Source organism: Euleptes europaea, chromosome 3 (assembly GCF_029931775.1).
Source record: "Euleptes europaea isolate rEulEur1 chromosome 3, rEulEur1.hap1, whole genome shotgun sequence".
Classification (NCBI taxonomy): Eukaryota; Metazoa; Chordata; class Lepidosauria; order Squamata; family Sphaerodactylidae; genus Euleptes; species Euleptes europaea.
Genome location: NC_079314.1, coordinates 120,938,605 through 120,946,160, shown reverse-complemented (window position 1 = coordinate 120,946,160; position 7,556 = coordinate 120,938,605).

Below are 7,556 nucleotides of genomic sequence, written 5' to 3'. Positions count from 1 at the left end.
CGGGTTGCATGGGAGATGTATAGCAACATCTGTTACGGTTACTATTTAAAGATTTCTGTCCACCAGAATTAGATCTGCGGTGTCATAACAGGGTTATCCCCCATCTCAGTTTCCAGAGGGGCTGTGCTCAGGTCAGGCTGCCGAAGGAAAAAATAGACATGGGTCTTGGGGTGTCTGAAACCGTCCCATTTCAACTCCCATGGTGGCCTTAGGGGACCAGAGTCCATTTCATCGGTTGCGTGCCGTGCGTCCTCGTGGCGTTTAAACCGGAATATATTGGCCTTTAAGAGGAGTCGGGACTCCCGTTTGTTTTCTCTGCAACAACCAGATCTACCCTTTCGGCCTTAAACAGCTCGGCGACACATTTTATTCCAGCGTTAAGCTTTTGTGAATGAGAAACCCACTTTGTCAAATGCACCGAGTAGATCCGCACGGGGAAGATTTGCTCGTTGCTTCTGAAAAAGTGGGTACCGGCCCACGGAAGTGTACACTAGAAGAAAAGTATTTCAGGAGCAAGGAAGCTGCTGTTTATTCTAGTATAGGAGGTACGATCATGCTCAAAAACGGACTAAGGTTTATGCCAGTAAGAGGAGGAGGAGGAGAGTTGGTTTGTATATGCCAACTTTCTCTACCACTTAAGGAAGACTCTGGAAAAGAGAAGGTTAAGGGGTGACATGATAGCTATGTTTAAATATTTGGAGGGATGCCATGTTAATGAGGGAACTAGCTTGTTCTCTGTTGCTCCAGAGTCTGGGACACGGAGTAATGGATTTAAACTAAGAGAAAAGCGATTCCACCTAAACATTAGGAAGAACTTTCTGATGGTGAGGGCGGTTCAACGGTGGAGTGCGCTGCCTGGGGGGTGGGGGTGGAGTCCCCGTCTTTGTTTTGGTTTTTTTACATAATTTTTTTATTGTTTTCTTCATTTTGTTAACATATATAAAAACATCAATTATTTAAAGTTTTATAAGGTAATAAAAAGGAAATAATTATAGTAATTAAAACATAAAATGACTTCCACCCCACTCTCTTCCATCTTAATGTAAATTGTGTATACCTTTGCTAACATAATCCCCATTATTTGATTGGTATATACTTATCTTATCTTTGTCTAATATTATTAATTCAATACCTTAATATAGCCATAATACTGAATATATATAGGGGAGTCCCCGTCTTTGGAGGTCTTTAAGCAGAGGTTGGATGGCCATCTGTTGGGAGCGCTTTGATTGTGGGATCCTGCATAGCAGGGGGTTGGACTGGATGGCCCTTGTGGTCTCTTCCAACCTTGTGTGATTTTTGTGATTTGGGAATCAAACCGGCTCACAATCACCTTCCCTTCCCCTCCCCACAACAGACACCCTGTGAGGTAGGTGGGGCTGAGAGAGCTCTAAGAGAGCTGTGACAAGCCCAAGGTCACCCAGCTGGCTTCATGGATAGGAGTAGGGAAAACCACCCGGTTCACCAGATTAGAGTCCGCCACTCATGTGGAGAAGTGGGGAACCGAACCCGGTTCTCCTGATTAGAGTCCACCGCTCCAAGCCACTGCTCTTAACCACTACACCACACTGATCAGTTCGTACAGGCTTTGGTTGGTAATGAATTACTCTTGCAATTGGCCAGTGGGGGTGAAATATTTTGTATCTCATCATTCCAAAAAGCAGCATCTGTCTAAGGCCGTTTTTATGAACGTTTTTATCAACATAGCACAAAATATCACAACGTTTTTATCAACATAGCACAAAATAGCAAGCAAGCGCCTGAAATTCCCCAGAACTCCTTATCAGACTGGAGGTTCCTTACAAGAAAATGGAGGAGGAATTGGATGGGAAAGAGGTTGCAGACATCTTAAAAATACACATGAACACACGTGAATCTGCCATGTACTGAATCAGAGCATTGGCCCATCCAGGTCAGTATTGTCTACTCCGGCTGGCAGCGGCTCTCCAAGGACTCAGGCTGAGGTCTTTCACATCCCATACTGCCTGGCCCTTTTAACTGGAGATGCCGGAGACAATGTGGGACCTTCCGCATGCCCAGCTGAGGCTCTTCCACTGACCCATAGCTCCTCCCCATGAAGCTGCCAGATTGAATCAGACCCCTGGTCCATCAAGGTCAGCATTGTCTACTCAGGCTGGCAGTGGTGCTCCTGGGTCTCAGGCGAAGATCTTTCACATCTCCTACTGCCTGGTCATTTTTAATTGGAGACGGCGGGGATTGAACCTGGGACCTTCTGCATGCCAAGCAGAGGCTCTACCACGGAGCCACAGCCCCTCCCCAGAATGTAAAGTGTGTCGCAGACCTCTGGATTACCATGAACCCGCATGGCTACTTGCAGTGACTGTGTTAGACAAGACGGGGCCAGTAAGGAGGGACTTTCAGTCGCTTCTGGCTGTGGTTGCATTTTCTATCCGTCTCCACGGCTGTTCGTTTTGACATACCGGAGAGCAGCTGCACCGTCTGGAACAGGAGCATAATAAGCTTCCTCTTTTCCCGGCATACTCTTTGCATACTGATCACTAGAAACCAGCTTGGCTGCTACCAAAGAACCCTGGAAGCATTTGTGTGAATGCTGGGAATGTTTGTGGCACAGAACCATAACACGACAATTCCCAGAGTACCCGGGCTCACAGTTTAAGTTTGCAATGTGTGTGTGTGTGTGTTAAGTGCCATCAAGTCACTTCCAACTCATGGCGACCCTATGAATCAGTGTCCTCCAAAACGTCCGGTCCTTTACAGCCTTGTTCAGATCTTGCAAATTGAGGGCCGTGGCTTCCTTGATCGAGTCCATCCATCTCTTGTTGAGTCTTCCTCTTTTCCTGCTGCCTTCAACTTTTCCTAGCAGGATTGTCTTTTCCAGTGACTCTTGTCTTCTCATAATAGGACCAAAATACGACAGACTCAGTTTAGTAATTTTAGCTTCTAGGGTCAGTTCAGGCTTGGTTTGACCTAGAACCCACTGATTTGTTGTTTTTTTGCAGTCCTCCGTCGCTCATCTGGAGGAGTGGGGAATCAAACACGGTTCTCCAGGTCGGATTTCACCGCTCCAAACCACCACTCCTAACCACTATACCACGCTGGCTCTCTGGGAGCATGCAGAGTTATCCCCTTCCCTGTTTTTGTATTGCAACAACCCTATGAGGTAGGCTAGGCTGAGAGCATCGCCTGGTCACATTCGCTCAGCCAACTCCAAGACGGTGTGGGGATTTGAACTAGGCTCTCAGCTCCCCCCCCACACACACACACAACTGGCTCTACCAGTACAACCCAGAGTGAGTCTTCCCAAAGAAGAAACCAAAGAGCACACTGCAGGGTTATTTACCAGGCAAACAGCTCTGCAGACCCAGAATCCACAGCCCCTTCAAGCTCCTTTCGGGTGGGCAAATGCAGATTGGTCACACCCCCGTAACACATTCTGCACGGATGTACGAAAAGCAGTGCATGAATGAGCCCAGACAAAGGCCTTCTGATCCCACTTCCAGTCGCTGGCCTTTGATTTGAGGAGCTATGGGGTTGTGGAAAGTGCTGTCAAGGGCACAGCTGACTTACAGCAACCCCGTAGGGTTTTCCGGGCAAGAGACGCTCAGAGGTGGCTTGCCCTCCCCTGCCTCTGCATAGCAACCCTGGATTCCCTTGGTGGTCTCCCATCCAAGCACTAACCAGGGCTGATTCTGCTTGGCAGCCAAGATTTGCTGAGAACAGGCTAGCCTGGGCCATCCAGGCCAGGGCAAAAGACGTACAGAAGCGGTTTCCCATTGCCAGCCTCTGCATAGTGACCCTAGGCTTCCTTGGTGGTCAGTCTCCCGTCCAAGTACTAACCAGGGCCGGCTCTGCTTAGCTTCCGAGATCTGACAAAATCACAGAATCTGAGTTGGGAGAGGCCATCTAGTCCAACCCCCTGCTCAATGCAGAATCAGGCTGGCTTTCTTTGGTGGTCTCCCATCCAAGTAACTAACCAGGGTTGACTCTGCTTAGCTGATTGGGCTAGCCTGGCACTTCCAGTTAGGGCTCTCCCCAAAGGGCTCACACCTCTCAGAAAATAAGGAGACCCTGCTGGATCGGACCACCTGTCCATCTTTGTCCAGGATCCTGTCTCACAGTTCCTCTGGAGGGCCAACAACAGGGCATAGAGACCGAGGCCTTCCCCCGCTAAGAACATCAGAAGAGCCCTGCTGGATCAGACCCGTGAGGGTCCTTCTAGTCCAGCATCCCGTCTCACACAGGGGCCAACCACTTCCTCTGCAGGCCCAACAACAGGGCAGAGAGGCCGAGGCCTTCCCATGATGCTGCCTCCTGGCACTGGGATTCAGAGGTTGACTGCCTCTGAATGGGGAGGTTCCCTTTAGTCACCGTGGCTAGTACCCACCGACAGACCCGTCCTCCACGAACCTGTCTGATCCATTTTCAATGCCATCTACACCCGTGGCCATCACTAAATCCTGTGAATTACGTAGACACACAGGGCAATGTAAATGTCAAACGCATGTAAATGACATTAGCAGGCATGATTGGATTAGGTGTGATATGCAGAGGGGTTGTAGGCGTGGAGAAATTAGCATTGGTAATGAGACAGGAATCCCAGATCTCTGTTCAACCCAGGAGAACACATAGTCTTGAGCTTCATTACTAGTTGCAACTCAGCAGTCTCTTTCTAATCTCTCTTTGAAATCCCTTTGTAAGAGAACTGCCTGCTCATGTCATTTACTGGCTTTTAACATTTACATTGCCATTGTGTGTCTAACTCACTCTTCTCTACTTAAGGATAGATGGAATCACATTGTTATCTGAAGAAGTGAGCCGTGGCTCACAAAATCTCCCACCCTGCCAGAAACGGTGTTAGTCTTTAAGGTGCGACTGGACTCTGGCTCTTTTCTACTGCTGTTGACAGACTAACACGGCTCCCCATCGCGATCGACCTCTGCCCCGTTGTCACCCGCTCACCCAAGTTGCGGAGATCCTCCTGGAGCTCTTCACAGTCATCCTTGGTTTTCACCATCCCAAATAATTTTGTGTCATCTGCAGCCTTGGCCACTACGCCGCTCACCCCTCGTTCCAGATCATTTATGAACAAATAAAACAGTACCGGCCTCAATACCGACCCTCTCTCAAGCACTGCAAACTCCTCTTCTTCAGGGCAGCTTTCGAAAAGTGAAGGTTTCACTTGAACAGAGGAAATGAGGTTTTATTTTCATTTTATTGAGACTGGTTTGTGGTTGGACAGTGTTAGAAAACAGCAAAAAAAAACCACACACACATATCCTGGTCTCTAGGCTGAGCCAAACTTATGAACAAATAAAGCTCTTTACACCTAAGTAATACTGATGTTACTTAGCAGCCATGAAGGAGCTAGAAAAGATTCTGAAGTGTAAGGATGTGTCACTGGCCACCAAGATCCAGTTAATTCATGCCATCGTATTCCCTATTACTATGGATGGGTGTGAAAGCTGGACATCGAAGAAAGCTGGTAGGAAGAAAGCAGATTCCTTTGAAATGTGGTGTTGGAGGAGAGTGTGACGGATACCGTGGACTGCCAAAAAGACAAATCAGTGGGTTCTAGATCAAATCACGCCTGAACTGACCCTAGAAGCTAAAATGACTAAACTGAGACTGTTGTACTTTGGTCACATCATGAGAAGACAAGAGTCACTGGAAAAGACAATCATGCTAGGAAAAGTTGAAGGCAGCAGGAGAAGAGGAAGACCCAACAAGAGATGGATTGACTCTATCAAGGAAGCCACGGCCATGAATATAATGGCATGAATATATAGTATATATACTTATCATATAAGGCACTATTTAAGGGTTTGATGGATCTCCGTGTTATGAATTTGACACCTGACTATGCCGTTGGGCCTATTATCACTGCTCATATTCACACGTGCCCCTGTTGTGCTGCAGAACGAGCAAGCTCCCCCTCCCCCCGTGTGTGTGTGTGTGTAAAGTGCCTTCAAGTCGCAGCCGACTTATGGCGACCCCTTTTTGGGGGTTTTCATGGCAAGAGACTAACAGAGGTGGTTTGCCAATGCCTTCCTCTGCACAGCAACCCTGGACTTCCTTGGTGGTCTCCCATGCAAATACTAACCAGGGTTGACCCTGCTTAGCTTCTGAGATCGACGAGATCAGGCTAGCCTGGGCCATCCAGGTCAGGGCCCAAAGCTCTCAGCACAAGGGAAACTGGGATTTGGCCGGCGGTGGCTGCAGAGTCGCTGTGAGGAAAGGCAGCAGATTGGGTGCGTGTGTGTGTGGGGGGGGAGAGGCTGATGCAGAAGAGGGAATGCCTAGGAAGGAAAAGAGCCGTCTGCAAATCCGACTGGCTGCCCTGATGCGACTCATCTGATTTTCAAGGGCTTGACGACGACGGGAGCGTAAGCAGGAACAGGGGACCAGCGTGACATCTCATCAGCCTTCTACGTGACCACAGGGTTTGACGATTCCTCCGGTGCCAGCTACTTAGCAGACAAGGCTCAACCCGCCTGGCTCTTGCACACAGGCGGGTTTCTCTTTGTAGTTTCCCCTCTCAAGGCCGCGAAATAATTAACCGCCTTGATGTCCAGGCTATCTGATTCACGCTGTTAAGTTATCAGGCAATAAATTAAGGAGGGGAGCGCCAAAGTTTGGGGACCCAGCCCCCCTCCCCAGACCGTGGCGAAAAAGCACTCACAAACCAAACGTTAGACAGACTTAATCCGTTTAATGACTGCCCCGAGATATTAACCAAGGCCTTCGATTCCCCCAGGAGATCATTGCTTGGATGAGAAACAGACTTCTGTTGCAGTGGTGGTACATCCGACTTAATCCGTTTAATGACGGCCCCGAGATATTAACCAAGGCCTTCGATTCCCCCAGGAGATCATTGCTTGGATGAGAAACAGACTTCTGTTGCAGTGGTGGTACATCCGACTAACAGCTATCTAACTCCCCCTCCCCCCCCCCCACTTCCCCCAACCTTTTCCCTATAAAATACAGTACAAAGACAACAGCATTGAGGAAAACGTGAGGTTCTGCTTGCAAGAATCGCAACCCAGATCACAGAGTGACCGGTGGAGGACACTTCAGACAGGGCGTTACAGAACTGGATTCGGGCTGGGGGGGGACAGTGCCGGGAGGTGTTAAGTGGTGCCGTTTCTGGGCCCAGCGAGCAGGGAAAAAACCAGTTTAGACCCACAAACAACAGAGCTTTTGTTGTTGTTTTTTGGTGCCCAGGGACACATGCATTTTTTTGGTGCCCAGGGTTATGAAGATTACACTATGAAAATGCCCACTGAAGCATCCTTCGTAGAGAGAGGAAAGCTGACTCCTTGAAAGGTGTGAGTGACCCACTTCAACCAAAGCTCGCTTTCCTAGCAAGACCTGCTGGGGTGGTAATCCTGAACTCGATCTTACAGGGCTTGTATATTTTGCATCACGGACAAAGTAGTTAGACAACTGTCACCAAAGAGCTTGCAACCCACTGGGAAGGTCACTGATAAGAACAGGAGCCCTGCCTGTTCATACCAACAGGGTGTCCCTGGAGGGACTTTGTGCTCTATAAAAAAAACACACACAAAATGTGCCAA